Here is a 17194-nt window from a genome sequence, read left to right on the forward strand (position 1 = left end):
CCTGTGATGTCTAACCCACGCGTCGGCTCCCAGTCTTTGTGATCCTGTTGTTTGAGAAACAGATCACTGTGCTGAATCATATACAACGAGAACCTCACAGAAAGAGCCGCTGCCTTCAGGATGCTTCTAACTAAAAAGTTTTCCCTGGGATCTGTAGGAGACTGAGGAGCTATTGTCTTTCTTTGTTGTTGTTGTTGTTGTTGTTGTTAGAATTAAACATAGTAGGGGGATCCCTGGGTGGCTCAGCGGTTTGGTGCCTGCCTTTGGCCCAGGGTGTGATCCTGGAGACCCGGGATCGAGTCCCACATCAAGCTTCTGGCATGAAGCCTGTTTCTCCCTCTGCCTCTGTGTGTGCGTGTGTGTGTGTGTGTGCGTGTGTGTGTGTGTGTGTGTGTGTGTGTCTTTCATGAATAAATAAACAAAATCTTAAAAAAAAAATTAAACATAGTTTAATTTTCTTTGTATATGTTTCTTTCTCGATCAGTGCATACTTACCTAATTGTTTCGTCTCTTTTGTACACATACACATTCTGCTGATAATTATTCTTATCCATGTAAAAAAAAAATCAAGGGGTGTTCTTATAATTATATGGTTTCCAATGTAACTCTCTTTTATATGTCTACTTTTACTTGCTTTCCCTAACGTCTTCCTTTACATTGCTGAGTACTCTATCATCTGCTTTACCTTCCCTGAAGTCTATTCTCCTTTGTCGTTTTCTAAATATGTTTGTATCAGCTCACTGTTTGCTTTGCTCAAGAAATTCACCATTAATTAAACCTTTGATTTTGTTTTATTTTTTTTCTAAAAGAACTTTTTTTTTACTCCCCCACAACATGTTTTATGTATATGTTATCATATCTGACATCTTCTTATTCATAATTTTCGTACTTCTAATTAGGGCCTCTCCTTTTTCACCTTAAAAAAAGTCTTTTTAACACCTTTTTGTAAAACTGGTTTAGTGATAATGAACTCCTTTAACTTTTGTTTGTCTGGGAAACTCTTTATCTCGCCTTAATTCTGCATGACAACCTTCCTGGCTAGAGTGTTCTCTGTTGAGGGGATTTTTTCTACAGTTCTTGGATATGCCATGCCACTGTCTTCCTGCCTACAGCGTTTCTGCTGAAAACTCAACTGACAGTGTCCTGGGGTTTTTCTTGTAGTAAGTAGCTTTTTGCTTCTCTCTTCCTACTTCTAAAATTCTCCCTTTACTTTTCAACTTTAACATTTTAATTATTCTGTACTGTGGTGTGGACTTCTTTGGGTTCATCCTATTTAGGGCTCCCTGTAATTCCTGAGCCTGGATGTCAGTTTCCTATCCCAGGTTAGGGAAGTATTCAGCTATTATTTCTTCAGATAAGTTCTCTGTTCCTTTCTCTCTTTTCCTTCTGGAATCCCTATGATAGGCATGTTTATTTACTCGATGTTGTCCAAGAGATCCTCTAATCTATCCTCACTTTTTCAATTAGCAATAATCAGATCTCAGATGAAGTGCATTGACTGCAATGCTACCATTGTACAAAGTTCTTATCCTTATTCTTTTATAAAATTAGTTTTTCCATTTGACTGTTTAGCTTAGGTGCTTTCCATTACCCTGTCTTCCAGTTCACTGATATGTTCTTCTGTATCTTCTAGTGTACTATTGATTCCCTCTAGTGTATTTTTCATTTCAGTTATTGTATTCTTCAACTCTGATTCATTCTATATATTTTTTTTTTCTGGCTCTGTGTTGAAGATCTCAGAGTCCTTCCACCCTTCTCTCCAATCCTGTGAACATCTTTGTGAAAAACCACCTTCCACTCTTTATCAAACATATTGCTCATCTCCATTTCATGTTGTTCTTTTTCTGAGGTTTTATCTTGTCTTTTCATGTAGAGCATATTCCTCTCTCTCTTCATTTTGCTTGACTTTCTGTGTTTGTTTCTATGAGTTAGGTGGAACAGCTACTCTTATACTTGAAGGAAGGGTTTCAGGTATGGTAATCCCCTGTGTAGATTATTTATGCCTGGTGACTTTGGATGGCTGACTGGAGTTGTGTCTGGCATGGGCTGGGGATTCCAGGGCACTCCAAGATGGTCAGAACTGAAGTGGGCATGGGCTAAGGCAATCTCTGGGATCTCAGGGCCCAGGCAGGATAGATGAAGGTGAAGTGAATATAAGGAAAAGGGTCCTGGGGCTCTCTGCACAGAAGGATAGGGTGGCCTGAGCTGAGATGGGGCTTAGGCCAGGGAGTCCCACGGTACTCAGCACAGAGGGCACCATGGCAAGACCACTGTCATGAAGTGCACATGGGCCAGGATGTCCATGGGTGCTAGTGCAGGGTGCTCTTGCCAATGGCTGGAGTTGAGGTGGGATGTAAGCTGGGGGGACTTGGGGCACTTTAAGTAGAGGGAATCTTCACAGGGTTGCTGGAGCCAAAGTTGTGTGAGCTAAGCAGCTGTGGAGTACTCTGTGCTGGGGGTGCTCTAAAAAGCCATCTGAAGCCCAAATAATGAGGGCCTGGTGTGTTCTGGGGTGCTTTGCACTTGTGTCACCTTGGCCTAACAGCTGGGGCTATAGGGAATGCTGACCAGACATGTCCCAATGTGTACCACCCTGGGGACTCCTTAGTGGGATGACTGAGGCTCATATGGCCTAGGGAACAGGGACTCATGAGGCAGTGGTCCACCTAAGGCACCTGGAACCTGCTCCCATCCACTCTCTCAAGGTGGAGGGGAATGTAAACTATGACACTCATCAGCCACTTCAACTGAGAGAGTGTCCCAGCAGCTTACCTGCCTTTGGAAGGCTTCTTGGGCTAGTTCTCTTATATACTAGTTGTTTTTTTTTTAAACCAAAGCAGTTTTTTTTTTTTTTTTTCTGTTACCCAGCACACCGGGGCCAAGGCAGGGCTCACTGAAGGGGCCATGGTGTTGAGACCTCTGCTCCCTGCTCCCATTGGTGTTATCACAGTTGAGGGGTATGTAAACTGTGGACCCCAAAAGAGATCCACCACCATTTGGTGGAGTCTAAGGCTGAATATTTTATATTCTAGTTGCTTTTTTAAACTACAGCTTTTTGGGACGCCTGGGTGGCACAGCTGTTGAGCATCTGCCTTCAGCTCCCAGCATGATCCCAGAGCCCTGGGATCGAGTCCCACATCAGGCTCCCTGCATACAGCCTGCTTTTCCCTCAGCCTGTGTCTCTGCCTCTCTTTCTCTGTCTCTCATTAATAAATAAATAAAATATTTTTAAAAATTAAAATAATAAAATACACTTAAACTACAGCTTTTTTCCGTGCCCCAGGGCAGAAAATCTGCTCTCGTTCCTCAGTACTATCCTTCCTACTGCAGTTCACATGTAGGTATTGACGACTGCCTTCCTTACCATGTCTTTGTCTCCCTTACCATTTTCTATGTGGTCTCTCATCTTTTTTTGTGCAGAAGCTGTTCAGTCATCCTTCAGTTCTTCTTCAGGAGGAATTGCCCTGATGTATAGATTTGGTGTGGTAGTGAGTTCAGGGCCTTCCCACCTCACCATCTTGAACTGGAACATGGGCAATGTCTTTGGATGCCTGGCACACTTTCCTTCCACTTGCCCATCAGGGAATTAGTGCTATGTGGTTTCATCATGGCTGTTAGACTCTTGGTGTGGGAGTGGACAAATGACCCTGGCCTGGCCAATCAGTTTCTTCCCTGAGACTTTTCTAGGCACTTTTGGAAAGAGGCATTGCTGTTAGGGGGTATCTTTCCTAACAGGTGGAGAAAGTCTACAAGGAAATGAAGTCAACAAAAAAGAAAGTAGAACCAAGAGGAGAGAACATCATTAAAAGTAGGATGAGTCATGCTTGAAGGCAGACATACACCCTCAGATTTCCCGGTTCCCCTATTTGCTTGTTATTTTGAATTGAGTTTCTATCATTTGCAACTGAAAAGGTCCAGACTGATAGGGACCATGTGGACCATGGCTGAATACAAACTTCCTTTCCTTCCTTCTACTTTCTACATTACTTTCTCTGATATATGGAAAATATCTGGATATTATCTGACACCTTAGGTAGAGATATAAGTGTCCAAGGCCCTATATTTTATAAAACAAGTGGTTAGTGTTATTATTTAATTGGGATTAAAATAAGGTCATAGATGGAGTCAAGATGGACCAAATCTCTCCTCCTTCTAAATGTTGGGGTATATAGAGTGAAACACCATTTAATGAACCCCTTGTATGCCATGGACTGTGGTAGCATTTTTTTGTACCTTCTTACTTAGCCCTTAGAGTATCCTTAGAGGATGAATATCATTACCCCTAATTTGCAAGTAAAGAAGTAAATTAACTCATCCATAGTCATCTGGTAGTATTTGGTCAGGCCTTCTGAACACCTAAGACCATGCTCTTCCCCCCACATACTTGATACACTCTAAGTAAAATAGACTCAAAGTAGAAAGATCAGAGAAGCCTTGTGTGGTCAATGAAAGCTATGAAAAAGACATCTGTCTTGATCAACTTTAAATAGGAGAAGGTGGGAGTTTATTCAAACTGAAGTGAATGGCTCAGCAAATTGTTGGAAGGAAACATGGAGCTCTGTGAGAATCAAGGTGATCCAACTTGAGTGGATTTGAGCCTATGTGTTCAAGATAACTAAGAGTACCTGTACTTTGGGCCCAAACTGGAAGGACTTAAGTGTCCAGGAGGTTTGAACTGAATTTGAAAGCATAATTGCTGTTGATTCAAAGCAAGAAAGTGAAAAAAAATTGGTAAAATAACATTTGGTATTTCTGGTGCTTAATAGGACAAAACGCAGAGCAAAGCAAATCACTCCCTCAGAGGAGATCCCTTCCTCGCCTGATCTAGTCTCTGGCCCTGTGGACTTGGACACCTTCCTGTCCTTTGCTTTCCTAGTCTGACTGGGCAGATTGTGGGACAGTGGCTCTGGGATATTCCACAGGTCACACACATGAGTGACTCTGGCACATACACAGGCCCTGGTAACCTCTTCTTTGTAGCCCACTGTCCACCAGGCAGTTGAACAGACGATAGTACAGTGGTGAGAACCAAGCTTGAACTTAGAAGAAGGTGGGAGCATTCTAGGGATACCTGGGACAGCTCTACTTCCCTACATTGGAAGTGATAGTTCAGCCTATTTGACCATCAAGTGTCACTTTATTGTCTTTGACCACTCATCCTCATGTACATATCTGATTTGAAGACATGATGGGGAGGAGAGGTCTGGTCTGAAGAAAGATTTATGTGTTTCTTAATCGCTTGGCCTCATAGTATCTTAACACTACTTAAAACCATGCTGAACTCTGTCAACTGGGTTTGGGCAGCAGTGTGAAATAAACAGAGTCTGGGAATATTTCTGTTGGTCTCCCACACCCATTTTATGCTGAAAAGTGGTCCAGAGAAGCGCAATAACATGCTTAGATTTATACAAGTTAGAAACAGAGCTGGGAGTAGAATGAACTCTCTTGACTTATTGTCCAGTGTTATTTCTTTTATTCCAGAATATATCTGAATGCCTTAGTTCAAAGCTTGATTGAATGGCTCCTGGCAAAAACTCCTCTGCCTAAACAATAGCCCCTGGCTTGCCCTTCTACCTCCAAATTGTCTTCCTTGCCACTGAAAGTTCTTAATCATACCTGGATGGGATACATACATGAACCCACTGCCTATTATTGAAAGTTTAGGGTGAAGGGGTTCCAACTTCCTTATAAAGCGCAGGTTACAAAAAAAAAGGGTGACAGTGAGAACAAAAGAGCACGTGTGGTATGCGGAGTATGGCGGAAGGAGAGGGGAGGGTGGGGATGGAAACCAGAGAGGCTAGGTCTGTCAAGGATGATGGACCCAGCTTTCCTAGTGATTCTGGAAATTGCTCTGCAAGGCAGGAGACAAAAGATCTAGTGGTAAGAGGGCATGGTTAATACTCTTATCAAGCCACCGGCTTGTCCATGGGCTGCCCCCATCAGCTGCATTGATGATTCCTGCAGAGAGGGAGAGATAAAGATTGTTCCAGGAGGGTATCAACAGAGTGTATGTGGGAGTTGACTAGCCTAGGCAGCAATAGCTATTCATCACAGACATTTGACTGATTCTAACCCACAGTAGGATATAGAAGAGACATATAAAGGCTTAAAATCAAATCATGTGTCAGGCTGAAGAATAATGGTACTTTCTGTAAGGAGTATGTATATATTTTTAATTTCTGAGTGAATTAAGTGCCTATAAAAGGTGTTGAATTGGCAGCCTAGAAAGCTAGAGTCTTTGATTTATGCCCAGAAGAAGAAAGACAGAGACAGTTGCCTGAATCATTCCTGAGTATTCTGAGCTACCTCCCCATATAGTCTGCCCTTTGTCTCTTGAAGAGTTGTGTGTGATCCATTGTCCCTCCCTTGTGTGCAGGTCGCTCCCACCATTCTGTGTAGGCTTTAGGTTAGGATGATATAAGGGCTAACTGGTAGGGAAACAAAATCAATGAGTTTTAAAGTCCGTTGCAAACAAATTATTCTATGACTATCGTTATGGACAGACTCATAACACTAATGCTTTACATATATCTCAAAGCTGAATTTCAATTTTCAGAGTATGTTGGCACATTTTATTTCCAAGTATTTTCAAAAAATATTTGTAATATGTGTTATTGTCATTTTTTGGAGGGGGATGGGAGACTGAGATAGAGAAAATGATAGCATGTTAGGTCTGAAAGTAAGCTTAGGGAAGTGAGGAGGACAGAAATATAACTTGGATATCCAGAAGAGAGAGGATGAGGAAAGAAGCTTGCAGTCCAAAATGGAGTTGGGGGGATCCCTGGGTGGCTCAGCAGTTGAGCGTCTGCCTTTGACTTAGGGTTTGATCCTGGAGACCCGGGATCGAGTCCCACATCTGGCTCCCTGTATGGAGCCTGCTTCTCCCTCTGCCTCTGCCTTTGCCTCTCTGTCTGAATCTCTCATGAATAAATAAATAAAATCCTAAAAAAAAATGGAGTTAGAAGGAACTCAGATTCCCTAACCCCCTGCCTTTGTTCCACTGGTTCAGGCATGAGTTATCATTAATATAAAGCAAAAAAAGGAAATACACACAACACAGAGATAATGTGATGATGATAATAAAAACATTAACAGAAATACCACCTTTTGAGGGAAGAAAGTAACAAGATAGATTAGAGGCCTAGAGGCAGAATAGATGTGTGGTCTTTGTGAGGCAGAGCTGGATTCTGCCCGTGTCCCACCTTTGCTTTTTCTTTCTCTCTCTTTTTTTTTCTTTTTTTACCAGAGATTTGAGTTGCCTGAGCTGCAGGTGCCCCATTCATGGGCTAGCGAATAACAACAGCCTCATAGGTTTGAATGCAGCATATATGTAAAGCCACTGGCACTCAGTAGCCACGGAGTGTATGTTGATTCTCTTACTAGAAGAGCATTATTTTTCAATTCAGATGGACAAATTTAATTATTTGGGGAGAAACTTTCTATGTAAACAAAAGATAGATTTTACATTAAAATTGTCATTTTTATTTGTTCTAATTGCAATTTTTTTTTCCTTTGTTTTTTTTTTCTTTCCCTTTATTTTCTCTTTAAATGAAGAAGAGACTCTTAACCTGATAGAAGAAGTAGGCTTCCATATACCTTCTTTGCATTTAGCCCAGAAAAGCTTTCTGGGGGTGGCATACACTGACAAAATACCAAAATATATTGAAATTGGTTACTAAAATATGGGGTAAGAAATGACTCCAGGCAGAATGGTATTCCTGCATCCATCTCATTCAAAAGGAGGCCTGTGACCGGAAAATGTGAGGATTCTGGGACCCTCAGTGCACAACTTCCTGTCACTGTTAATAGAAACATGTACATGTAGACATGGTTCATGCCTTCTACAGCAATTCAGAAATTTTATCATGCAATCGCAAAGGCTTGTATGGGGAAAAATGGCTTTAACGAGTATGTTTGTATTTGATGTTATTAGAAATGAAATGTGTGTAGAAATGTCACTGCACAAATAAGGCACCCACACAGGGCAAGAGGTGAGGTTCTTAATAAAAGCAGGAAGAAGAGTCATACGTGCACGCACCCACACACATGCACACACGCAGGCTCTGCTCCTTTCTTTTCTACGTTTACAACTGTAATTCAATCTAAACCACACATGAAAGTAAAAAGGCTGAAAATACAACCAGAATTTTAGTATGTTTTTATTGGTTGTTGTGGCATGCTCTGCTCAACTTTATTTTTCTTCCCCATCTTGCAGATGGAAAAAGTGAGCAGCAAAAGGACGCAGGGTAAGCAGACCAGAAGGGACCCTTATGCGGTCTGACCCCCAGCCCTCACACTGCAGTCACTGACTGCAAACGATGTCCTCACACTAGAGGAACATTGATCATATTGCAAAGGTGTTGAAGGGGTTTATTTCCTTTAAATGAAACAGAAAACTTTATTATGTTTCTCTACCAAGGAAGAGAGACTTAAAGACATGTATTCACAAATCAAACTATCAACAAGTGTTGATTGGGCCCCAGCTTTGTTCAGGCATGGTGATGGGCTCTGTGTCTTACCCAAATACGGTACCTGGGCATCCTTGCCATTCGCAGGCACACTCTCATTCCTGTGACAGATGGGACAATACTGACTTAGCACCTGCTGTGAGCTACACAGTTTGCAAGTACTACAAAACAATATTCATAAATTTGGGATTTTTCCTGAAGTTCCTCACAGTTTAAGTGAGAGACTGACCAGCAGTTATAAATATCATGAATATTGAATTAATCAACATAAATGACACTAACTGACACAAAAGAAGAACGCTAGACTGTGGCTTAAGGCAGGAAAGTTGTTTGCAGGGTTTTTTGGGTTGTTTTTGTTGTTGCTGCTTTGTTTTTTTTTGTTTTTTTTTTTTTTTTAATTTTTATCTATTTATGATAGTCACAGAGAGAGAGAGAGAGAGAGAGGCAGAGACACAGGCAGAGGGAGAAGCAGGCTCCATGCACCGGGAGCCTGATGTGGGATTCGATCCCGGGTCTCCAGGATCGCGCCCTGGGCCAAAGGCAGGAGCCAAACCGCTGCGCCACCCAGGGATCCCTGCTGCTTTGTTTTTGTTTTTGTTTTTTCTTTTTTGTTTTAGCTCCTGCTAAGTTTCATATGGGGCAGGGACACCATTTAGGAAGTCAAAAGTAGAGTTTAGACAAAAATGAAAAGAGCCATAACTAAGGAGTGCCATGAGATAGCAAGCAGAAGTTGAATTCTAGAAATACCTCATCTAAGGTGTTTTGCTATATGATAACTTCGCTAGATCCTGGAAATCTCAGGACAGTCTCATCAAACATGGTGGTTACTAGGAAAAGCAATTAAGAAAAAAAGAAGTTCCAAAGTGAAACAGCTGCAAGTAATAGTAGAAAGAAACCAGTAATACTTATAGCTAAACTTAAATAATTGTTGATGTTATGGTTTTCTGGGAAAAAAGAAAAAAAAACCACTTAACATCTAAAACTCAAATATCAGATGCTCTTAACATGGGAGAGACCAAGGGTTTTGATGGGTAGAGAGCAGTAGATAGGAAATCAGAAAATAATTTTTAAAAGCTAAGATTCTGGGTTCTTAAGGAAAAGTTCTTAAGGAAAAGAAAAATACCTAAAAAATTCTATGTGTTTTTAGAAAAGTACAATACATTTAATTCTATGACTTAAACATGCTTGGATAATCTGCAAAACACTTGATAAGATTTTTTAAAAATCTGAGACAGAGCTAACTAAGCAATTATAAAGAATAATATAGAAAACAGAAAGGTTGGGCAACCCCGGTGGCGCAGCGGTTTGGCACCGCCTGCAGCTGGGGGTGTGATCCTGGAGACCTGGGATCAAGTTCCACGTCCTGCTCCCTGCATGGAGCCTGCTTCTCCCGCTGCCTGTGTCTCTGCCTCTCTCTCTCTGTGTCTATGAATAAATAAATAAAATCTAAAAATAAAAAACCCAAAAAAAAACAAAAAAAGAGAGAAAACAGAAAGGTAGATAACTAGAAAAAATATAAAGATTTCACTATTAATAATTATAAGTGTCTTAATTTTCTTTGTTAAAACAGAGATATGAATACTGAGAAAATTTGGTTTTAGGCTATTTAATAATGATGCATATAAAATAAAACAATATAGAAGTTTTATTAATAGCCCAGGAAAATAATAGCAAAAACAGGTACAATGAATATTAATATCAAAAGAAACAAAAATGTAGGTGGAAAGATTAATCATGAGAAAAGGTGGTACTTACAGGATAAATAGTACAATCCACCAAGAAGAAACAATAGTAACTTCAGTGAAGTGAACAAAGTAATTACATAATAAAACCTTTCATATAGGGGCACCTGGGCGGCTCAGCGGTTGAGCATCCGCCTTCTGCTCAGGTCGTGACCCTGGGGTCCTGGGATGGAGTTCTGCATCGGGTTCCCTGCAGGGAACTTGCTTCTCCCTCTGCCTGCATCTCTGCCTCTCTGTGTGTCTCTCATGAATGAATAAATAAAATCTTTTTTTAAAAAACTTTCATATATGCAAGGATAAATGGACCACTCCACAATTGTTGTAAAAATATTAATACAACTCTCAAAAAAAACATAGGTACACAAATAGGAAAAAAGTACTCAGAAGATTTTAATGAATCAACCATCTGAAAATACATAAATGAATAATATAGGTAGACATAGATACATAAATAGGCAAATGATAGATATATAAAGAGACAGAACTTTGAATTACAAAATAGACAGTGTTCATCCTTTCAAACACAATGGAATTTTCACAAATCTACTATCTTCAGGTCAACATATCTTAATACATTTTAATGTTCTGAATGCTGTGGGCCATGTTCTTAGATAAAATACAATAAACTTAGAAATTAACAGAAAGAGAAGAGAAACCACTTGAAAGGAGAAAAATCCTACTTTAAACAGGAATTTGAGCAACAATTACAAAATATTTATGAAAGAATTCGAACATTGCATATTAAATTGCATGGAATGTGGCCAAAAAAATGTATAGTCTTAAATGACATTAGATAAGCAGAAGTAGTAGAAGTAAATCCAGGAGGCATACGTGTCTATTAAGGAATATTTATACAAATAGCAGACAAAAAACACTGAAAATTCAGTGTTTAAAAAAAAAAAACAAAAAACGAGTCGTTCTTGTTGCTGTTTTTTTTTTTTTCTTTATTTAAAAAGGAGTCCAGAGATGGGCATTTGCTGGCATTGGTTCAGCAGTTAGGCAGTATCAGGGTTGATGTTTCTGTGAGTCTATTATTACAATTTGCCTTATCTCTCATGATATTTAGTGCTTCTCCAGACATTGCATTCACATCCCAAGCAAGAAGAAGGAGAGGAGTAAAGAGTGCATTAGCTTTGTCCACCCTCTTGTATCAGGAAAGCAAATGTTTTCCCAAAATCCCACTAGTTTTCATTGGGCCCAAACTATAGCAATTGGCCAATGCGGGTGCAAGGGGAAATTTGAAAATGAATAGAGGAGTTGATGGAGGAAATGAGCAACAACAAGAGGAAAAAGATATATGAGAAACGATTAAAACAGAAAACCTGATCAATAAAAACAAAATCTTGTTATGTGAAAAGATAATATAATAGCTAAAGCTCAGGTCAGTGCAAGCACACCTGTTACACAGGCAGAATTAGAAATAAGAAGACACAAATTAAATTTTAAACATTGGGAGAATATTAGGTGCATCTTTAAGCCAAAACTTTGAATATCTAAATGAAATAGAAGATTTCTTAAGCATATGGAATTGTAACATTGACTCAGTAGGCAGAAATCTGAGGAAGAATAATCATCAAATAAATTTCAGAATGGATCCACCGGTATTTTAAAAGAATACAATGGAGCCTCATCATATACAAAATTGCAGACAGTCAAAAATAGCTTTTAAAATCCCTTAGGAGTCTAGCATAACCATTTTTCCAGAATTAGAAGAGTTCACTGGTTTTTTTAGAGGTGGATCAAAAATGAAGTTGCTTGTTTAAATTTAGAGGCACGTTGCATGAAAACATATTATCTTTAGACATGTGGATCACATTCATCTTCATGAAATATACACAGAAATGGAAGCCAATTGAAGGAAAAACATACTTACAACTCCCACCTCATCCTTACTCTGTGGCTGAAACACTCTGGAATAGAGTTTAGAACAAGATTTGTGTGCCTCTTGGAATTTAGTTAATACTAAAGATGGTATTTTAAGTCAGTGGGGAAGAAATTGGCTATTAAATAAATGATGTTAGGAAAATGATAATCGTCTATCCAAGAGGAAGAAGGAGCGAAAGAAAGAGAGAGAGAGAGAGAGACTCTTCCTTTCTTGATCTTATACAAAAGAATTAATTTATGATGGGATAAAGTATTTAAGGTAAAAAACAAAATTCTTTAAGTCTTTGAAGAAAATATCAAAGAATATATTTTTAATTTGTATATCGGAAGGCTTTCCTAAGATACCCAACCTAGAATTTATAAAAGGAAAGATTGACAGACAGGCTTTTCTGTACAAAAATTATAAATGTCTGCATGACAAAAGACTCCATAAACAAAGTTAAAAGACACGTAAAAGAAATACTGGTGCAGCAGAATAATATTTTGATATTAGAACTGATTTCTCTCTGACTTCGTGTTATACCTGCCACCTAACCCCACCAGCTGCCCCCTCCTTCTTTTGGCAGCAGCAAGGGTGTTCTACGTTCATTGCCTCAAGAGAACAGATGACACAGCATAATGCAGAGAACAAAGGAGTCAGCTTTCAGTTTTTGAATTACAAAAGCCTAGGGCAGGGCATAGAAAAACTATCTGGAAAAATGTGTTTGTGACCATCCCATTCTCAAGATCTGATTGTCTAGATTATCAATCAAGATTCTATTAGCTTTGGGAAGAAGAGGAGTCCAGAGAGAAGTAAAGAGAAGGACCAAACTGGTGGATGCTTGGGAAAGACATCCTGCCTCCAGCCTTTGCCAAGGGCTGAGAATGGTGTGGCGGAGGGTGGGGGGCTGGGGGAGGATGAGGGGGTTGAGGGGTGAGTGGTGTACTTACAGTGTGTATGTAAGGCGGGGGGTGGGGGGGGCAGGCTTTAGAGACAGAAAATGCAGAAACAGAAGCTTATATCTCTTTTTCTCAAGTGGAACTCAGGGTCAAGCAAGACCCTAGTGTTCCCACTTCTTAACCCAGCCCTTTGTTGTGGGCATTAGAGTGAAAACACCTGCATGATGTGTCTGGGGAGACAGGCTTGACCTGTTCTTACAGATTTCTCTCATTTCAACAAAACAGCCAAATTATCGCAGTGCACCGAATAATGGCACTGAAGTTGCACGCAAAGTCACCTTGAATGGAAGCAAAGGATCGTTCAGCTTTACCTTAAAGATCAAGAACCAGAGGGTATAAGCTATTTCTCAGGGGAGGCAGTGTGAACAAAAGGTGGCTGGAGCCCGGATGCATCTGGCCTCCAACACCTTTGTACTCTCCTGCCCCAGGGACTTGGCCCCAATGGAAGGGAAGGAGTGATGATGGTTGGGTCTCAGATTCAGCTTCTGCCATCTAGTGGAAAGGGCTGAAATCAAATTAAGTGAGAGAAAAATGAGATCTTTCACTTGTAGCTTTTTGGGGGTCTGGAATCCATTGTATTTGCAACATTTATTAGGCACCAGCATACCTAAGATGCTCCTACAAATCATTACAATGAAGACAGGCATCCTGCCACAGGTTGGATTCTCTGAGAAGCTGATTCGGACCTGGAGCATAGAGTGGGGACGCTTAAGAGGCTGCTGGCTTGCCCCTCCCCCCATGGGTTGGCAGCGCATCTCCTTACCCATCAACAAACACCCCAATATAAAAACAGGCCGACAGAAAAAAAAAAAAAACAGGCCGACAGAGGAGACACAGAAAAGAAATACAAAAGCCAATAAATAAATATATGAGAAGATCTTCAAGTGTACTAGTATGCATAGGTATTCGATTTTAAGCAATAATGTGATTCTCCACTCTACCCTCTGCCATAGATTGGCAACATTTTTAAATTGTTGACAGTATTGAGGGTTGTTGAGGATGTAAGAAAAGAACATTTCACACGCTGTTGGGCAGTGTCAATCAACATTTTAGATGTGCATTTTCTTTTAGTCAACAATGGTATGTTTTTTGCTCCACACTGGAGAAATATGGAGAGGTACAAAGAACCATCTACACAAGTGTGTTGTCTGCAATCTTGATTGCAATCTTGATTGCGGAAAGGGAAATGAGCACCACCCAGAGATCCATCAGAAGGGATGTTTTAAAGTACACATTTGTTCTTCTGTTCTACAGGATGCTCTACCATTGTGTAAAAGAATGGGGTGAGGCTGTATATACTGAAATATCTCTAAATGAAATTATTACATGAAAAATGAAAAAATCAAAGCACAATGAGTATAATATCCCATTTATTGATAAAAGGTTAAGTATACATGTGCATGTATCTTGGGAGGTGAATGGAGGTGAATCAGTGGACAGACAGTGCTCACCTTGGGGTCGGAGTCGAGGAAGGGTGAGGAAAGGCTTTCCTCTTTCGCTTTGTATATTTCCATCTTCATTTATCCTCCTGAAAACATGATCATGAAGTGTTTCTATGGTAAAAATAATAGAAGAACTGAGAAGCTCACATGCAGTATTAGAAAAATTTTTGCTTTTATTTGGGTTATTTAAAAAAACATAAACACTGCATTTTTTAACATTTAACACCCTCAGCACTCTCTCCAAGCTCCTGACTCACCAGGATGCCCTTCCCAAGAGCTGAGCATAGTGCATGGAGGATGAAATCCACTTCCTTTATTCGCCCTCAGGGAGCCATCTCCCGACTGCTGGGGAGGGCAGGGCAGGTGAAAGGTGGGGACACTCCATGGGGGCAGGGGAAGCCAGGAGCCAAGAAGGTGTATGAGCATCTCCAGAAAGACTGTGGGCCTGTTGGATCAGAGAGAAAAGACAAACAAGCAAGCGAGAGCACGTGACCAGAGCAATCTGGAATCCTGCATTATCACTCCCACTTAGGGTTCTGTCCTCTTAGAAATATATGCAAATACATCTGCACCCCACTCTCCCAACTCAACTAAGCTACCGAAGGACATGGGTTCTGTTTTAATCTTCTCCATCCCCAGCACAGATGCTTAGCGCAGGATGGCACACATCAGAAACTAACTGTGTGCAAATGGGTTGGTCTATCCCAGGGTTGCTTCTGTTGGCTAAACACTCCCAGGGTGTAAGCAGCACATAATAAGGTAGTAGAAAGACAAGAGATTCCCTCCAGTGGAAACACCTGTTCTAAGGCCACATAGCAAAGATCAAGAAATTGCCGTTTTTAATGATCTTGTGTTTCTGCTGCACTCAATTCATTTTGAGAAACAGTTCTATGAAAAGGAGGTTTCTACAGGGTGGACGGTGTCTGTCTGATCAATAGTCAGGGAAAACTTCCTAAAGGAGCTTAGTTGGAGAGATGGCAGGTGTTTGAAGAATCGACACACGTTCCAGGTGTAAAAGATGCCTTACAGGCGCTCTTTGAGGCATGCACTGGGAATGACATGAGTGGGAGAAAGAGAGATGGACAAAGACACACTTTGCTGAGCTTTCGTAAAAACAGAAACGCTGGTAGAGGAACAGAGAATAGGACAAAGAATGAAATCCAGGCCACAGTATTGGCTCTGATAGAAGATGGGGGAGTGGGATGCCTGGATGGTGCAGCGGTTGAGCTCTGCTTTCATGATCAGGGTGTGATCCTGGAGCTCAGGGATCCAGTCCCGCATGGGGCTCCCTGCATGGAGCCTGCTTCTCCCTCTGCCTGTGTCTCTGCCTCTCTCTCTCTCTCTCTCTCTGTCTCTCACGAATAAATAAATAAAATCTTAAAAAAATAAAAAGAACATGGGGTCGAGAGATGAGAAAATGTTGGAGGGAAGCACATGGTGGCTACTAGTTGGACACTAGGGAGGTATGTTAGCCGTGGCATGTCGACTCAGAATAATAAGAGGGCTCTGATTGAGCATCAGAGGTGGCACACCCAAAAGGTGATTGGGCCCTGGGTGCAGTGCTGGGACTAGCTCTGTGCGTGAAGCATTGTGGTTGAATCTTATCCAAATCCATTCTTTGGCTCGTTGGATATACCTTGGTTTTGTTCAGAGTTGCTGAATAAGACGCTTCGCTGCCTGAGAAACTCCCTGGTTGTATTCTTGGCTGTTCTGAAACAGCAGCCCTTCTATGCTATTCAGTAAATTGTTCTTTCTCTCATCAGTGAAACCTAGTAGCCTGGGGAAAAAAAAAAAAAAAAGAAAAAAGAATAACTTTAACATGGCCACCAGGAAAGTGCTTGGGTCTCTTCAATCTGCTCTTAGATATAAAGACAGGCAGCACTTACCCCACGTGCTCCTTCTGGAAGCACCTGCCCTGAAGGTGACATTCCTTGGGAATGAGAATATTTGGTGCTTCTCTGCTCCAGTTGCTATCACAGGATCTGGAATGTAGTCAATGTTTATTTTTGTTTTGTTTTGTTTTGGGGGGGGTTGTTTTGTTTTGAATGGATCTACACTATCTCTGCTTCTTTAGTTATTCCATTTCCCCAAACTTAGGATGTTCTCCTTCACAAAGCTTACCATGGAGAACCAGTTGGCCCGCATGGGACATTTCACACTGATTTCCCTCAGGGATTCCCTACAACCATAGCTGCCAGTAGCAAACATTTTGGAATATGAGTTTTGCATTGTATTATATCAGCTTATTATTTCATGTGAAGTCTCGTGTTCCAGGAGAGCTCTGTAACCTATATGGAGTCCGTTAGCCTTTCTGGGCCTGTTCCCTCACCCGGAAAATGAAAAGAAAAATACACATCTCACACAATTTCTGCTGAAATTAAAAGAGGGAACTGCAGAAAGAGCCAGCAGAGTGCCTGCCCGGGGGGGAGGAGCCTGGAAGTGTTAACTGGCTTTTCCTTCCCTGAACTAGGTAGGTCTCCCATTTAGGAAATACTATCTTAAACATATTTGTGTCTGCAACACTTCACAAAGTGCTCAGCACACATTAAAAAAAATCATGGAATTATGAGATTTCAGGTGTAAGAGGGACTTAAAGGTCATAGACTCCAATGGCTTTCAAAAATTTTAGTGCAATGCACATTTTATACCAGGACACATTGTGTCTATGAGTGTGTGCGTAGGTGAGTGTGATGCATGTACTGAAAATTTTTATTCTAGT

This window comes from Vulpes lagopus, chromosome 10 (assembly GCF_018345385.1).
Source record: "Vulpes lagopus strain Blue_001 chromosome 10, ASM1834538v1, whole genome shotgun sequence".
NCBI classification, from domain to species: Eukaryota; Metazoa; Chordata; class Mammalia; order Carnivora; family Canidae; genus Vulpes; species Vulpes lagopus.